Genomic DNA, 19,003 nt, shown 5'->3' with positions numbered 1-19,003 from the left:
GGAAGAGAGAGAGAGAGAGAGAGAGAGAGAGAGAGAGAGAGAGAGAGAGAGAGGAAGCTGGGAAGGAAGAGTGAGAGTGAGAGGAATAGTGAGAGTGAGAGGAATAGTGAGAGTGAGAGGAATAGTGAGAGTCTCCTGTAGCTTTATTCACCACTTATATACCCAAGTCTCCAGGTAGAAAATAACTGGGAAGCACAGTGGGAAACCCTGGCTCGTGACTACCTGGCTCGTGACTTCGGTAACAAAAGACCAACTACGAGACCTGAATTAATTAGGGAGAAATCCCAGAAGACCAGCCTAAATCTCAAGGATAAAGGCTGAGGAAGTAAAAGGCAGAAGTAAATTGACCACCACCCAGGTGTGGTCCAGGTGTGTCAGTTCCACATGCATCAGCTGGGCTCAGCAGAGGTCATGCAGTGGAGATATCGGGTGTTTACTACTTGGTCTTTTCTTCCTGTGCCGTAAATACATGGGAGAGGCCTCTGTCCAACAATCCCATGACTTCTTAACTGTGGCCATGCAGTTACAAAGCAGCCAGGCCCAAATCCAATATGGCACTACATCTCCCCCGTTATTCTTTTATAAAAAACCATTAGGTGGAAGTAGTGGTCTGAGAGAGATCAGACATGCCTCACAGAGTGCCCAGCTTGGCCATGGCGAGCCACTCTTGCAGTTAGGACTGCACCCCAATGGCTAGAAATGAACTTATGCTGTAACACACCGTTCTGGGCTATACGTGTGTTTATTGGGGGAGAAACTGGGCAGAGGAGCATTTGACCGGCCCGTACACTTAAACGGGGTGTAGCTAACTCTGTCTTAGGATCGACCTCTCAGACCCCAGCCTCTCTGTCATAGGACCACCTTGTCGCCCTCAAGGCTCCATGTCTAGATTGGTCAAGGGTCAGAGGAAGTTGCCCGTCGCTGAGAATAGCTACATCAGGTCATCTTCTCATTCCTCTTACTTGAGCCCAGGGGCGAAGGAGCAGGGGCCAGAAGGCATTAATTTAAGAGATTGTGGAAGTTGAGCCTCTCCCGATAAGTAGTGGGCACCTCATCTGGTTCTCCTCAGCTGTTACCACCAAGGGCCGTAGTCAAGCCGCTCCTATAATAAAATTTAGAATTCCCAATTGTTAGCAACTACTCCAGAAAGTTCACCCACTGTGCTTGCCTAACAATAGATTGGGGGAGGGTAACTCCAGACACTGCAGACACAATGGCTGCAGCAGTAATGGCTGCCACAATAGCAGCGAAAATGCCTAGGTCTTTCCCAGGACAGTTCAGGATCAGTCATTCTTCTCTGGACCAACCAGCAGGCAATGGAACCATGTCTGAGATCTGCAGAACCAGGGCAGAGTTCCCCAGTCCACAGCAGCTTCCAGCAAGCAGCAGTGCACAGAGGGTCGGAGGGCAGGCCGAGATGGGACAGGACACAATGACTGCAGCAATGCCAGAATTTCTGTGATGACAAAAGATGAGGGGGAATCCTCCGTCTTCCTCTAAGGGCACAGGAATGACTCCAGGAACCAGAACCACGAGAGCTGAATTGAATCTTCATGCTCCCAGGATCAGCATGGCTCAGACTCTCAGGCAGCTGGCACACTCCTGTAGCATTCTGTAGAAAAAACACAAACATTCCCTCTTCCCCATATAAAATACCTGGACAGGATCATGCCAATATGTGGGTCTTTCTATTTCACCTAGGCAGAAGTATGCCTAGTTGTAGGGTGCCATAAACCTTGGCATCCAAATTTTAAAATTGAAATAAAAGGAGCATTATTAGCATTCAGGGATAGTTCCCCCTTTTATTTATTTAAATTGTTAAAATATTATTTATTAAGATAAGTCCTCGAGGATTAAATTGAGGACACTGAGCACTTGTATTTATAAATTGACTTGTATACCAAATTATTGTTTCCAGCATTATTGTTTTGATGATATAAAGAATGAGACTTTTTGACTAATTGTTTCTATGTAAGGCCTATAATCTGCCTGGTATTATTGTCCTCCCTTGCTAAGGGGTCCAGGCAATACAGTTTGAGTTTTTAAATGGCCTATAAAGGAACAGTACTTAGTGCTCTTAACCACTAAGCCATCTCTCCAGCCCCTCACCAGCTTTATTTACCTAAACATAAGCATTAATTAGAAATGTCAAATCCTGTAAACAAGGTCCAGATTTAGCCTTATTTAGAAATCCCTGAGTTGGCAGGGTGAGGCTGGGCGTTGAAAGTAAGCAAATGGAGCTTCCTCTTTTCGTGAGGGTGTGTTATCAACTCCATTACCATTTTCAAAGAGCTGGGTCTATGGTTTTTAACATTTAAAAACAGTGGCTACAGCACGTAATTTAATAGTCTGTATTGAAGCAGGGGAAACTCAAGAGAATAAACAAGTGATCCAATCATACATGTAGCCTTTTCATTAGATGAACCACCTATAAATACACTAAGTGCATTTTCTATGGGTTGTATGCACAAATATACAGGAAATACAAAAGCATGCAAAGAGTAAAATTATCAATTTTGTCTGAAAAATTTGTATATGTAATAGGCCAAATATCAGTATTTTGTAGTAACCAATTAACTGTTGTTTGGAATAAGATATGTTTTACCAGGTTTCTATTTAAAATACTTTTATGACTCCAGTCCACAACTCTGTACTAACACAGCTGAAGCTTTATCTCCAATGTGCATAACAAAGACCTAAGTCCTCTGGTAGGGTGAGGTACTTAGCCAATTAACATATCCTTAGAAGCTTAAAATTAGCTTCAAATATTCTTTTCTGGAGTAGTGTAACAGCTACTCCCCAAATATTAAAGCTCATTTTGAGAGCAAAGGTTTGTAGTAAAAATTTCCATATACATTGAAAGATTTAAGGTTCTAACTTCTTACATCGAAGAAGCAACAAAATTACATAATATAAGGCTATTAGCCATTCTTAATGATATCACTCTATGGGCTCTCTAAAATTATAAGCAGGCTCACGAAATGAAAACTCAAAATCAATCCTCTAAATCTATCTTGAAATGGCAGTTGGAGTAAGTAAACTGGCTGTAATACTCTCACAAGTTCTAAAACCTCATCAATCCTTCGTAAATCTTGTAACAATCTCTACCTGTTTGATTTTTTTCTCAATTATAAATAAGTTTGAGTTACTCAATGTAACACTGGCAATCCTTAATCACAATCCTTACGTTCTCCTTGTAACACCAGAGCACAACCACAAGGTCACCTGAGTTCTGAGTAGTGACTAGGCAGCTGTCCTTGGGGCAGTGGAATTAGCATTAAAATACAGATAACTTCAGGGCAAACCACAACTTTGGAAAGCAAAACTTAACCTCTAACAAACTAGTCTCCAAAATCCAGTCTCCAAAACACCGGAGTCTATCCTTCATGCTACTAAGTTTGACTGCCAATTCCTACATATGAACGCACAATGGTGCGGTCTCTAATACCTCAACAAAGAGACATTGCCCTAAATTCTTTTAGAAGCCTGGTTTCTAGAATAAGAGTTCCATAAAAATATTATCTCAATTTAGACCTGTTTCCCTAGGTTGGCTCATGCCACATGTTGTCTAGAATGACTTCATCCAAATAACAGTTTTAAGCCAACTTTCTGTTACCAATATTATACTTTTTTAACCATATCCAATAACCTAAAAGCCAATAGTCCATAACCAAGGCATATAGAGCATATTTATACATTTAAAACCAATCAGAAACAAAATTGAAGTGGCTACACCTATCTTTAGACCAAGCACCGTTTTTACTTTTCTAGCTATGATTTTAAGAGAAGCACCTTGTCACCTGTTGAGTCAAATAATAAGTCAGGGATTTTTCTAAGAGAAACAGCCATCCGCTCCCTTAACATAGAAGCTGAGGAGCTGCTGGCTCCTTTAAAATTGGCTAGTGTAAACATTTAGCCAGCCCCCTGGGGAGCTTGCCCAGCAGATTTAGGCTTCTAGCTACAGATGTAGGCTCCAAAAGCCAATTGAAACTTTTTATTTATTTGTACCTTTTTTGAAAGGAGTTAAAACTACATCAATGGGTGAATCAACCGGCATTTAAAATTTTAACCTTTTCTTTTAAACATGAAACACAAAACATTTAAACAACGAGAAACAAAAACCACAGACATAAACTGACAGACATGGACAGCTTGGTGCACCAAGGACAGACAATAGACATAAAGGGAAAAAACTAGATGGTGTCCCACCGAAGGGACCCACATATCCTACCTATGGAACCCAGAACCAGAAATAAGCATTTCTCCAATAGGAGCCAGCAGAGAGGCAGGACGTCTCCTGCTTTCCCTCTGTTCCTAGGAGAGCTCTGAAAAGGTTTTTCTTTCTCCAAAGCAACCGCGGAGAGTCCGGGAGGACTGTTTTTCCCCAACCCGTTCTCTCTCATGTCTAGGGTATAAACTATCTCTAGTCAGGGTCCAAAGACTAAAATATAACTCTAACAGAACACATATGCAAAAACACTTTACCGTTACCTTGTCCCTTTTTTATGACAAGTTTTACTCAGGCTAGCCCAAATCATCCAGGCCTTTCCTGACCCATCTTACGTCCAATCCGTCCCTTCTCCTCCTATGCCGGCCGGGCTCCAGGGACGTCCCGTAGGTGGTACCCCCTTTCTTCTCCGATCTCGGTGGGACCTCCATTTGTCGGCGCCAGCACCGACCTGGTACCGAGAATCGGGCGAAAGCCTACGGGATGAAAGAAACACACATACACACACACAGGTTATCGTGTCAAGCCAGGAGAGGAAGAGAGGAAGAGAGAGAGAGAGAGAGAGAGAGAGAGAGAGAGAGAGAGAGAGAGGAAGCTGGGAAGGAAGAGTGAGAGTGAGAGGAATAGTGAGAGTGAGAGGAATAGTGAGAGTGAGAGGAATAGTGAGAGTCTCCTGTAGCTTTATTCACCACTTATATACCCAAGTCTCCAGGTAGAAAATAACTGGGAAGCACAGTGGGAAACCCTGGCTCGTGACTACCTGGCTCGTGACTTCGGTAACAAAAGACCAACTACGAGACCTGAATTAATTAGGGAGAAATCCCAGAAGACCAGCCTAAATCTCAAGGATAAAGGCTGAGGAAGTAAAAGGCAGAAGTAAATTGACCACCACCCAGGTGTGGTCCAGGTGTGTCAGTTCCACATGCATCAGCTGGGCTCAGCAGAGGTCATGCAGTGGAGATATCGGTTGTTTACTACTTGGTCTTTTCTTCCTGTGCCGTAAATACATGGGAGAGGCCTCTGTCCAACAATCCCATGACTTCTTAACTGTGGCCATGCAGTTACAAAGCAGCCAGGCCCAAATCCAATATGGCACTACACCAGCTCAAGGTAGGAAATCCGCGGCTTCTGGTAGTGGATGGACTTGAGTTCCCCCACAGCTCTGTTGTGTAGTTTGAAGACAGATGCGTTTGAACCTTATTTTCTGAATAGAGAGCACCCTTCCCAATAAATTTTAACTTCCCCTTGAAGCATATAGGATTGGGTTTGCTGAGTCAGAGTGGGGCAACCTGAGGCCAAAGGAGAAGTCTTCAACGAAGATATTCAGATGTTTTCTTGAAATTCTCTTAAGTTTTTGAAGATCTCGGGACAGTTTGTGTTTGTGGGTCACATCTATAAATACTTCTCATCTGAGAACTTAGAACTAAAAATTGATATTAATCTGAGGAAAATAAAAAGCCATATGCATTGACTTATGTGGTGGGTTTTTATGAGAAATAACTGTGCTTATAAGGTAAAAAGATAATTTAGAGTAATGAATGACATTATTTTATAGTTTTCTGTAATGTCTGGCTTCAATAGAATGCATCTGGATTCTTGTGTGTGTGTGTGTGTGTGTGTGTGTGTGTGTGTGTGCGCGCGTGTGCATGTCTGTGTCTGTGTGGGCCTCTGTGTGTGTGTCTGTGTGTGTGTGCATGTCTCTGTGTGTGCATGTGTGTGTGTATGTTTGTGTGTCTGTTTTTGTATGTGTGTGTGCATGTCTGTGTGTGTATCTCTGTGTGTTTGTGTGTGTATATGTGTGTGTGTGTGTGTGTGTGTGTGTGTGTGTGTGTGTATGTTACTGTGAGACAGACCTAGGAATCACTATGTAGACCACACTTTACTAGACAGAGCAGACTGGCCTCAAATTCACAGAGATCTGTCTACCTTCCTCTACCTCCCCACCCCTGTGCTGGGACTACAGATGTGTGTTACCACTCCACCTGGATTTTTAATATCTGCATCTGGACTGAGCAGTTATAAGTTCCTTAGGTTCAGTACAACATGCAGAGAAAATCCAGACTCATGCAGATGTGTAGGAGGAAAGGGGAAAGAACTCAATGTGCTTTTTTTCTTTAGTATTTTCTTGTTTATTTATTTACTCCCTTTTTGTCCAAATTGCTGCCAGTTTCCCTGCTCCCTTACACAGTCTCTCCCTCTATCTCTCCCCTTCTCCTCAGAGAGGGTGGAGCCCCAGGGTATCCGCCCCCACTCCCCACCCCCCACACCTAGCTGGCACATCTAGCCTCTTTGGGGCTGGATTCATCCTCTTCCACTGAGGCTAATAAGGTAGCCCAGCCAGGGAAACAGGATTCACAGGCAGGCAACAGCTTTAGGGACAGCCCCTGCTTCACTTGTTTGGGGACCCACATGAACGAGCTGCATATCTGCTACATATGTGTGGGGACCTAGGGCCAGATGTGCATGCTCCCTGGTTGGCGGTTCAGACCCTGAGAGCTCCAAGGTGTCCATGGTTCTTTGGACTCCATGTCCTTTTCTGGTCCTTCAGTCCTTCCTCCAGCTCTTCCATTGGACTCTCCTATTCTTTGAATGGATCATTCACAGTGTCCTAGTGCTGTGCACTGGTCACTTGGAAACACTGATACCCCAATCAATGCACAATGTACTATATTACAGAATCACAACTATCTATTGAACAAAGCGTTCAGTAAGTCATACGGGGTGGCACCACCCGTAATCCCAGCACTGTAGAGGCAAACTTTTGGGGAGAATACCAAAAGTTTGAGGATAATCCTGTTCTGTGTTGCAAGTTCCAGGGTACTCAGGGTTACAACGGCAAGAGCTCTCGTCCAAAAACAAATAAACAAATAAATGATGAGTAAAACAATGATTTAAAAATCCGTCTAGATATTGAAAACTTCTCATATCACAGCCACCAGCAAGTTTTCAGAAAACTCTGTCTTAAATTCCAAGTTTCGTTACTGGCAGCAGACATGATCAGGGAGCCTGCAGGGATAGTTCAGTGGCGCAAAGCACTAGTGCCTGTGTGGCAGCATTCCTCTTGGAGGCTTTGCGGGGGAGTGATTTCTCTCCTTTTGCCATCTACATTCTTTGGCTTATGACTACTTTGTTCATCTTCAAAACCATGAATGTGCCAGTGTTTCCTTTTTCAGTTTGTCTATTTTTCCGTATCTGTAGCCCAGGCTGATTTGAAACTTGTTATATAATTCAGACTGCCCTCCAAGTCCTCCGCCTCCTGAGTCTGCCTGTCAGATTCTGGGATCATAAGTGGGCACCACCACACTTGGTTCTCGTGGATCTTCTGTGCATACAGTCCTGCCACCTACAGACCGTTTTCAATATCCTTTCCTCATTCTTGCTAGGACTGCTGGTACTGCATTGATTAGAATTGGTAGATTGGACACGGTTGTCTTGTTCCTCAGGTTAGAAGGAAATCTTTCAGTGTTTCCCCCTTGACTATGTGCCCTGGTCCCTCATCCTGTGTGGTCCTCATTCCATTGGGTGACATGGCTTTCATCTTAGTTACTTTTCTAGTTCCTGTAAGAAAACGCCAGGGTGGAAGCCGCTTAAGGGAGAGTTATTTTTGCCCAGTTTGAGCGATGATGGCGTACACTCAGCTCACTCCATCACCTGTGTGCAGGCTAGGATCTCAGATGGAAGAACCATGTCATCTGCCGTATGTGCTTCTTTTCAACACAGTTTACCGAGTCAAGATGATCTCCTACCATATTGCTGGAGGCCTGTCTCTCAGGAGGTTCTAGATCTCATTGAGTTGACAACTCCTGCTAACCACTCTAGCTTCTATGGCTGATATGTGGAGGACTGTCATCAAAAAGATGTTAAATTTTGTCAATTTCTCTTTCTATACCTACTGACATGATCACATGATTTTTATGCTTCATACTTTTAATGTTTAATGATTTAATTTATGTTGAGCAATCCTGTGTCCTGGGCATGAATCCAGTTTTGATTATAGGGTGCAATCTTTTAAATGTGCTGTTCATTCTCTTTGCGAATGTAATGTTTCCTTGATTTTTGCCTCTATTCATATAGTTTTGCTTGTTTTTGGCATTCTTGTCTGGCTTTGCGTGAGGGTCATGCTGTTCTCATGAAGTGAATTTGGAATTATTTCCTCCTCTTCAGATCTGCAAGGATTTGAGAAGGATTAGCTTTAACTTTTCTTTGAATTCATTTTTATAGCCTTCTCTTACCTGGATATTTCTTTGTTGGGATGTTGTTAATTATTCTAATTATCATTCATCCAGTTATATTTTGATTTTCATAATCAACTTAATAGTTTGTGTGCTTCTAGAACTCTATCCATTTCCTCTAGCATGTCTGATTTTTTGAAATACATTTTCCATTGTAGTTTCCCTTGTACCTATTTAGTATTAGTTGCAATGCCTCCTCACCCATTTTAATTTTGAGTCATGAGAACAAGTTGAATCTTGTTTTCTTTTGTCAAAAAGCCAACTCCAGATTTCCTTTCTTTCCTCTCCTCCCCCTTGCTTTTCCCTGTTTGTTCTGAGGAAAAACCTAGGACCTCTAAGTAAATGCATGCTTGCTTCTGAGCTACCCCACCAGCCCACAAGAACCTTAGCTCCATTAAAACTTCCTGATGGTTTTCTTGTCTAGAATCCTTTGTCTTCCCTCCTTTCTACACATCCTATTCCTGTGCCACTTCTTCCTCTTCCTCCCTCTTTTGAGACTGAATCTTACAATCTTGGCAAGCAGTCCTAGCTAGATCTCAAATGCCAGGTCCTCCCACCTCAGCTTCCTGGATCGTGGCCATGTACCAGGTGGCCTGCTCTTTCCAGCTTCGTAACAACTTTTCCTCTTATGGGCCTTATGTTGTCGAATATCTGAACTCTTTACTAAGCATTCAATTCTGAAACACTTCCTTCTGAAAATTTAATGGTTTAATATTTAAGCAAATGGAACCTATCCATTTGCAGTTAGTTTTATATAAAATGAAACCCATTGCTTTTTGTTTTGGAAGTTTAATTATTCCAGCACCCTTTGCTGAAAAGATTTCTTGCTCCCTTGAGTTGCTTTGCATATGTATAAAAAAAATCACTTGAGCAGATCTGAGGTCTTTTGAGCTCTTCATTCTGTTCTCTTGCCTGTATCTATCTACCTGCCACATCTTTGATAAATGTTGACTATGAAATATTAGGTAGAGTGATTCATCCCACTTTATTCTTTTTAAGGTTTAAAAAAGACAATCTCAGGTTCTGCCTTCCCCAAAAAGTTTAGATCAAATTTGACTCTTTCTGGAAAGAAACAATCAGTGGGACTTCTATAGGCTTTCATTGAACATAGAGAGTGTGGGAGCTGATGTTGCCAATCTGGTGTGTGTCTTTATTTGGATCTTCTTGGTTTTATACCTTTAGGTTTACTCTACGTTTATAGTAATTTCCCTCACCTCTGCTTTAAATACTTTGCTTTCTGAGACTCTGCTGAAATGAGTTCAATAGCATCGACATGTAATAGTGATGACAAGGCAGCGTCCAATCCATCACTCACAAAATGCCACAGTAGATCTCCTTTACTCTTAACCTGGGCCCCATGTGACCCCACTGAAGTGGATAGTAAACCTTACATGTCACCTTCCAGTGACGTATTCCCAACAATTGACCTGTAGGGTCATATCACGTTTGACTACAACACCCATTTATTTGTTGTTCTGTGATGGTGCAAGTGAGTTGTTTGGAAATCCTTGTTGTTTTTTCTTTTCATTTCTTCCCACCCCCTTTTTTTGTTGTTGTTTCTTTAATGGAGGGTTTTTCTTGGCTGTCCAGGAACTCATTCTGTGGACCAGGCTGTTTTCAAGTTTAGAGATCCTTTTGCCTCTGTTCTGGAGTACTGTGATTAAAAGAGTGCATCGCCATAGATCACATGAAACTCAAGAAGGATGACCAAAATGCGGATGCTCCACTCCTTCTTTAAAAGGGGAACAAAAGTACCCTTAGCAGGGGATAGGGAGGCAAAGTTTAGAGCAGAGTCTGAAGGAACAGCCATTCAGAGCCTACCCCATATGTGGCCCCCAACAAGATAAGGAGGATGAAGCAAAGAAGTGTAGGCTGACAGAAACCGGATATATTTTTTCCAAAATGTTTTCTGCTGAGTGTTTAGAAACTAGCTTTTTAGATCTTTGATCCACTTTTAGTTGATTTTAATGTACGGTATAGCATGATCATCAAATTTTCTTCTTTAACCACTTTCAGTTTGTAAAGGAGTTCTCTGTACATCACATAAATGCTAGCTTATAAAACAATTCTCTGGACACTACAGACAACACCAGCTCATTCATCTCTGGGCATCATAATCTGCTGTTCAGTTCTTGCACTAACAGTAGAGTAAACCATAGCTCAAAGGTCTCGGGGATCGTCTAGAATTCCCTACTCCATGTGTGCAGCAGATCTGGGCTCATGTTCTAGCTCTGGTCAAGTAGTGAGATGTGGGTCTCTCGGTCCCCAACCTATGAAGAATGGTTAGAATCTCCCTCACTTAAACCTGTTCTATCTCTTTGCCATCTTTCTCTGGGTAGTCATGAGTTTATATAGGAGCTTTAATAAGTACTAACGATTGTCTATTCACAGTGTGACTTCCTTAAACTATGATGTAGGTATACATTTTATTATTATTTATTTTTTATTGCTGTTTTCCCTCCTACTTTCAGAGAGATGGGACCACATCACCACTACTACAGAGAGAAGGCCAGGAACAACTAGAGCACCATCAAATCCTATGGGTAAGACAAGCTCTCAGAGGAAAAAAGGAAGGAAGGATTTTCCACATCAGCTACCTGTTTCAGTGAGTATCCTCGTTTGTGTTTCTACAGTGATAATTAAACACCACGATCAAAACCAACATGGAAAAGAAAGGGTTTATTTTATTTGGCTTATGACCACCAGCGTAGGGATGGTACCTTCCACGGTGTACCGTGTCCTTCCCCACTGATCGATCACTGAGAAAATGCCTAACAGCCTGAGCTTATGGAGGCCTTTTCTTAAACACGGTTCCCTCCTTGCAGATGGCTCTAGCTCATGCCGACATAAAAACTACCCAGTACAGCAGTGATTATCTCTTTTGTTCTGTGGTCCCCAGAACTTCATGGGTTTGACTTGGAAGACAACTTGGATGACTGGAGTGATCTAGATGGCCCCAAAAAGCCAAGTACAGGAGAAGGAGGAGGTAAGTTCTCGATGATCGACATCGCAGGCCAGTGCTATAGCTCCTGGTATGGTTTGTCTTATACCTGCAATGGCGTTCTGAGAGGTCCAGAGTACTGTAGATCTGGGCCAGATCTGGGCCATGTCGAACTGTAGGAGAACCCCACAATGGTAGTACTGATATATTTTGGTCTTGGGATTCTCCGAATTATCGGGAATCTCAATAACTATTGTCTGTGTGTGTCATATACATCTCTGTTTATCATCTATATATTTAATTTTTTTAAAAAATCAGTATTGTTCGTATAAAATGATAATACTAAACCAATACATATTAACATAAATAGCACATTGTATGAGTCTGTGTGTCGAGAGAAAACCAACTTGTCAGAGAGTGGCATTATTTTTTACTTCTTAGAAATTTCTAGAATGTCAATCTTTCTAGGAGATACCTGGATTCGCATATTGAGATATGCAACTTGACATCTGTCCTCTGACCTACACACACACACACACACACACACACACACACACACACACACACACACACACTTAAATACAATTAAATTTAAAAGGGTTTAAAATAGATATATAAATGAATAATACCTTTTAAATAGTGTTTAGTAACCTTTCCTCACTTAGTTCTCCTTTCATTACTTTTCTGGTTGCCCTGAACAAGGACCTAGCAAGCGAAGAGAAGAGGAAGGATTCTTTCAGCTTATCATTTTATAAGTGATGAGGCCCCGATATGACTCTGCTGCTCGCTTTGTATCCACACACAGGAAGTGCAGAAACAGAGACAGGAAGTGGGCTAGTAAAACCCAGATGTCAACTTTCAGTGATGTATTTCCAAAAGCAGGCCTCAAAAGTCCCAGCACATGAGCCTATAGGGAAATTTCACGTTTGAACTACAACACCCATTCAATGGACTTGTGCCCATTTGTAGTTTTCTAGCATTGCAGGTTAGTCTTTTAGAAAACCTCGTTCTCTTATGGTTTATAAAACGTCAGTGTAATGCTGCATGCTATAATAAAAAAATCTAACTTGCTGCTAACACCACCCATACCACTGGAAAAGAACCATGGTAGCTTATAAAGGCTTTGCCCGAAATCTTGTTGACAAGCACCATCAGTGGCTGTCCTGGACTGATGGATTCATTTCATTCAGTTGTAAGAAATGCTTCCCAAGTCATCCAGTTGGTACGACATTCATTCTGCCTGGCAAAAGGGGTCTCATGACACAAAGCAGACAAAGCCAAGTAAGAGAAGGAACAGTGACGCCAGGGGCTTAGCAAATCACCCCCCTGTCCACTGGAATACAGCGGGACGGCTTTAAGCACACTTTGCACACAGAGAATAGGACATTCAGGAAGATGTGTACTTAATTACTGAACTATGATTAATAATGATTCTGCTTCTCGTATTAGTCATCTGTGATTGTGTCGCAGATTGTGAGAAAGTTGAGACTTATTTTTGCAGAAAGGCATTAATCTCCTTGGTTCAGTTAAGAAGCAGAGTCTTCTATAGAGTCAGACCTCAGAGAGCTGCCATCCACGCAGGGGGATGGTGTCTCATCTGAACTTAATTATAGGATTGTATTTCTTCTCTCTGTGGTCGCACAAACGCTCAAGATGATTGGACGTTCTACAGAACATATACATCGGCAGTGAGCTGTCTGAGGGGCTGGTTGAAATTTTGCCTACCCCCTTTCTTCCTTGTTCATTCACCTCAACCTCCTTCCCTTCCTCCTCCTTCTCCCCCTCCCCATCGATCCTTAGTATGAGCACAAGGTGTGGTTCTGAGACCTAACATCTGCTGTGCCACTGAACCACACTCTCAGTTCCATGAAGAACACTCACATGTCATGGACAACTTTAACTAATCCAAATGTTTGCTGCTGAGATTTTTTTCTTTTGGCCACTGAAATGTGTGGTTTTTCTGTAGGTTGGTCAGACAAGGATCTCGAAGATATCTTGGGAGACGGGGAATACAAACCTGACAAGAATAAAGGTAGGAATGTTGCTTTGTCTGGCAACACATAGATTCTCCTTAAAATGCTAACCATCCAGCTGCCAGGTAAACATGTCACTCTCAGCCTCTGGCAAATCAGGCTTCGACATGTGCACTTGTCATGTGCAGTGGGCTCTCACTCTTGCGGGTGGGGGCTCATTTGTGAGCCATCCTGGGATGCTACCCATTTGCTCTGTTGCTCTTTAAGCCTGAGCTGGTGTCCCCACTACCTAGGTGCACCTCGTAAGCCAGTTTTCCATGCAGTGCAAGGGTTTAAACTTAACATGGCACACATTTTAAAGAAGCCCCTAGCAAATCAGATGTTCACAAAATTCCTTTGGATTTCATTTCCCCTTCCCAGGAAGATTCACACTTCCCTCCTATTGGATCCCAGGAAGTGGAAACGTTCCTTGGGGTGTATCCTATGAGCAAAGAAACTATTTTCAATTAAAAAGACAAAAAGTTGGGGGAGGGGAAGGGGAGGGACTGGGGCCTGATGGACAGGAAGGCAGGAAGGGGAATAACATCTGAAATATAAGTAAACAAATATATCTAATAAACAATTAAAAAAGAAAAATTAATACAAAAAGCAATTTATAAAAAAATTATCCAATGAAAAATTAAAAAAAAAAAAAGAAAGACAAAAAGTCCCACATCGTTCCTTGCTGGGTCTCAGCCCCGAGTCCTGTTTATCAGCTGATAGAATCCATTCTTACCTTAAAGATCATGGGAGCTTTGCTACTTTGCAACAGAATTTCAAGGTAGCCATCCCTGAGGTTTAACTGTGTTTAAATGTGTAGGAAAATTAAACCACAGGATCAGACTGTCTAGAATTTTCAATCCAGTCTGACACACAAAACAAAACACAAAACAAAAACAACCAACTGAAAAATAAAAGCCCTTAATATTAAAAAAATAATGTAGCACCGGTCAGAGTTTTAAAACGGTTCAGGAAAACTCCTACAGAATCTTCATCCAGCCTCGGCCAAGGAGCCTCCATTGTAGAACTATAGAGATGGTTGTTCTAAATTGGAAGTTGTTATCTGTGAAATAAAGTCACCTATTGAAGTTGTTATCTGTGAAATAAAGTCACCTATTGACATTTTGGAAATTATGTTAGATCTCATTTTGTGTGTGTGTGTGTGTGTGTCTGTGTGTGTCTCTGTATGTCTATGTCTCTGTGTGTGTGCCTATGTGTATGTGTGTCTATGTCTGTGTGTGTGCCTATGTGTGTGTGTGTATGTCTGTGTGTCTGTGTGAGTGTGTGCCTCTGTGTGTATCTATGTGCATGTGTGCCTGTGTGTGTGTGTGTGTGTGTGTGTGTGTGTGTGTGTGTGAAATTTTGTCACATGTGTAGATTTCAATAGCACTTAACACAACCAGGGAGACATCATAAAATCTCTTCTGCATGCTGCCCCCAGAACAGTCATGTCCTTCCCTAGCCTCATGTTTGCAGTTTCCACAGCTGTTTGTGACTGAAACCTTTCTTGACACATCTGTCAGATGGGATCTTAAGCTTGGATGGGGTGAGATGTCTGAGGCTTGTGTGGTGAAGTACGTTCCTGTTGGAACCCATAGGTGTCACATGCCACAGTTGTGACCTTTCAAATAATCACTTTTGACAAGATGTTGGAATGTTGTGACGTTTGAAACGCTTTGTTTATTATTCAATGTTATGATGGACAAATTGTAGAGGGTCCAGAGAATTCAAGCTTTGAGTCCATCAAGACCCCTCTTTCCAAGTCCAGGCTGAAGTTGAGCATTTGCTTCATTCTTGCAAGCGCTGTGCCTTGCATATGGGAATGGTGTTCTGTTGCTTAAAATGGCCTGCAGTCATGTTTGTCCCCAGAAACACCTTTCCAGATGGTGTCATCTCGAGGAAAAAGTTGTAAAAGCCTCTAAGTTAAACTTCCAGGGGTCAGGAGGACACGGAGCATTTAAAGGGTGACAATTGGTATTTCCAGATGGGGAGAGAAAGGCAGGGGTTACCTCTGTAAGCGTGCACAGGAATGAAAGCCTGAGTGACAGGCAGGGGGCTTCTCTTCATTAAATGTACTTGTTTTAGCAAGGAAGAGGTGTCCGGAAATTGTTTAATTGGGCTCCCGTTGGAGCTCATCTTGTAAAGAATAATTAATTGTTGGCTACGGTTACTCCCTCTGTCACCCATCACTGTAAGTGTCGGAAAAGAAGATCAAAGGGCGACACGGGAACACGGGTGACATTCACAGACACCGTCCCTTCCACCAAAAACCAAGCTCATGATGGGGAGCGAAGGGGAAGCATCACATAATTTCCATACATTATAAACTCAATTAGCGAACTTCGGCGACTTGAGTCTTTACGATGTAGCTTCAGTCGTTCTGGCATGGATTTGTCAAATAATATGTTATCCATTGTGTATTTTTTTCCTCAAGACAACATTGTTGACACACTGCGAGTGTGTACCTGAGTCCTCCAGCATTTCTTGAAGTGAGTGGCTTGCAAACCCTCCGTTCTTTCTCCTCCTTTGACCTTTCAGGACTCACGCTGTTGCCATTTTTTGCAAATGGCCTTGTTTTTTTCGTAGTATAGATGAGAGAAGGTCCAAAGAGGTTTCTTTGGAGTTGTTTCCACAATATTTCTGGCTTTAACGTGGGGAAATACTGTTCCATGGTGAGGAGACACATCGGACACCCACAGTCACTCCAACAGATCAGGGAGTGCAGCATGAACATAGGGAAGTTGTTGAGCTGCTCTTCATGTATAACATTGGGTGTTTTAATGTAGATAACAACGCATTACCTACAGAGTACTCTCAGTTTTGTGGTAGGAAATGGATGAACATGGCTGTGAGAGATTTTGCAACTGCAGGAATACTATATTCCCTGGTCATTAGCCCAGATGGTACATTTTGGAGTAATTTTTCTGTTTGATCTTATTTAGCAATTATAAGGTTTTTTATGCAGCAATATTTTCCTCTATTACTTTTTTTAAGTAATTAAAAGTTTTTTACAGCAATATTTTCCCCCTTTTTATTACTTTTTTTCTGTTCTTATTACTTTTTTTCTCAGCAGGGTTTGGTTTTACAGCTCCAGCTTGCCTGGATGTCACAAGCTTTCTGACCTAGCTCTCTAGGTTAAAGGGTGGCGCCACCTGGCTTAGCTTCATTTATCGAATTAAAAACACCATACCTCTCTTGCTATTTTTTGAGACAATTAGAGCACTTTTTAAAAATATTTAAAAGCCCTTGCTGTTTCTTGGTGGAAGCCTGGGACCCTCACAATGTCCCCAGCAGTTGTCGACATAATCACTCCACCATCCCATGATTCTCTGTGTCCTTGACAACCAGATGTGTCAGGTACTAGATGGGAGCCACAACCTAGGTGACCATCAGAGAGGGGCAGACTCCCGCCTCATGTCCCTGCCTCTCCCAGGAAGTGGCTCCACAGGACTCGAGGCTGAAGTGTGTGTGTGTGTGTGTGTGTGTGTGTGTGTGTGTGTGCATTGTCGTCTTTGTTTCTGAGCTGCTGAAAGTCTGACACTTCTGTTAACAGCAGAGCTTACTCATAATTTCTTAACCCATTGTCTTTCCCTATAAGAATAATAGATAGTTAATAATTAATAGTAATATTAATAAAGGAAAGATGTTTATTTACCTCCAAGTTCTGGGAGCAGGGTGACCAAGATGGGTGGCTATATCTGTTGAAGGACTCACGTTGCACCCTAACATGGCAGAAAAACAAAAGGGCAAATGGGCACAGACCCATAAGGCAACACAGCCTGCTCTTGTGGCACCGAACAGAAACATCACGGTTTTTACTGCAAGTTTCCGTGGGGACAAGATTTATTCAAACCACTGAGCACAACTTCCTCACTGAAGTAATTCCTCTTTTTCTATGGGGTCCATCCAAGTAAAGGTGGTTGCTATAGCGACAAGGTCCCTGTAACCTCAATTGGGCAAGCATCATAGTTTTGTAATCTTTACAAATTCAATCAGAACAGGGGATTTGTCTTGGTCACAGTTTCATGTCTTTGAATATATGTGTTTTTAGAAAGTCGGTATACATCGTGATCTCATGTTCATGCCCTTGACCAAGTTTCTCCTCATCGTTCTATAATAATTCATATCACCGAGCCCTTTTCCATATATTACCAAACATTTTACTTTGCTATTTTTCAGTGGATGGACTGCCAGACCGAAGGCTTCATGAAAGAACTGTGCTGCTGTGAACGTCAGTATATGGGCATATAGAAGATTTCACACAGGCATAGTTTTTAACTGTCTTGAGTACTTGTGGGCATTGGCATCCGCTCAGCATCTGCTAGAGCCTCTGTGCTGGGTCCAGACATGGCTCCGTTTAACTTGTGGGTGCCCCTTTAATACCCGAACAATATATTATATATTGTTTCTTTACTAATCTCACTGCACTTGCCCAAAATTCTCCTCCTGAGACTTAACCAGGGAACAGAGTCTCTGCTGGGCTTTTCTGAGACTTCCTTTGCCGGTGCAATGAATCTGAGTCTTCACCTTAGCCTCAGGCAGACTCTTCAGACAGGGGCAAAAAGCAGCCACATTCTTCACCAAAACACCACAAAAACAATCTCCAGGCCACACACTGAAATTATTCTCCCTGAAGCCTCCTGTGCCAGGTCTATGCAGTTAAAATCACTCACAGCCACAAAGTCTTCCTGCCAGGATAGCTCATTGGGCCCCACTCAAACCATTTCGTGGCTTTCCAAATCCAAAGTCCCAAAATTCACGTTCTTCCAAATAAAAGTATGGTGAGGCCTATCAGTAATACCCAGGCCTTGGTATCAACTTCTGACTTACTTAGGGTTTTACTGCTGCGGACAGACAGCATGACCGAGGCAGCTCTCACAGGGACAACATGTGACTGGGGCTGGTTTACAGGGTCAGAAGTTCATTCCGTCATCATCATGGCAGGAGCAGGGCAGTGTCCAGGCAGGATGGTGCAGGAGGAGGTGAGAGTTCTCCATCCTCATCTGAAGGCTGCTAGCAGAGCACTGAGAGACAACCCACACCCACAGGGCTATGCCCACCCCAGCAGGGCCAAACCCTCTCCAGCAGGGCCAAACCCACTCCAGCCAGGGTCACACCCACTCCAGCCAGGGACACACCCACTCCAGCAGGGCCACAACCACACCCACTTATTTCTGGCTCTTATTTCCTTTAAGTACGATATCTGGGACCTTTTGGTGGGACACCATCTAGCTCCTTCCCTCTATATCTATTGTCTGTCCTTGGTGCTCCAAGCTGTCCATGTATGTCAGTTTATGGCTGGGTTTTGCTTCTAGTTGCTTGAATGTTTTGTGTTTCATGTTTAAAAGAAAAACATGGTTAAATCTTTAAATGCTGGTTGATTCCTCCCTTGATTTAGTTTTAAGTCCTTTCAAGAAAGGAACAAATAAATAAAAAGCAGTTTAAATTGACCTTTGGAGACCTGCATCATATATAACTGGTTATCTCTGGTGTCACAGTCATGCTTGTCTCTGACTGGATCTGGCATCAATGGAGGAATGTAGCTAGGAGCCTAGGTCTGTCCACTGGGGAAGCTCCCCAGGGGGCTGGC

At 42.6% G+C, this 19,003-nt stretch overlaps 1 long non-coding RNA gene across 1 annotated transcript in view; it reads left to right on the top strand.

Annotated features, from left to right (window-relative positions):
* The window catches only part of LOC148006922 (uncharacterized), an 87,276-nt gene extending 69,072 nt beyond the window's left edge, over nt 1–18,204 (top strand). The window contains exons 4-7 of the long non-coding RNA XR_015645049.1: nt 10,932–11,065; nt 11,360–11,446; nt 13,368–13,433; nt 17,593–18,204. This is a non-coding gene — a long non-coding RNA (uncharacterized LOC148006922). The remainder of the gene's footprint in view (nt 1–10,931; nt 11,066–11,359; nt 11,447–13,367; nt 13,434–17,592) is intronic.
* The last annotated feature ends 799 nt before the right edge of the window (nt 18,205–19,003 follow it).

Source organism: Rattus norvegicus, chromosome 1, assembly GCF_021556685.1.
Source record: "Rattus norvegicus strain SHRSP/BbbUtx chromosome 1, alternate assembly SHRSP_T2T, whole genome shotgun sequence".
Lineage (NCBI taxonomy): Eukaryota > Metazoa > Chordata > Mammalia > Rodentia > Muridae > Rattus > Rattus norvegicus.
Note: the sequence above shows the minus strand (reverse complement) of the source record. Positions and strands in the feature narration are given on the sequence as shown.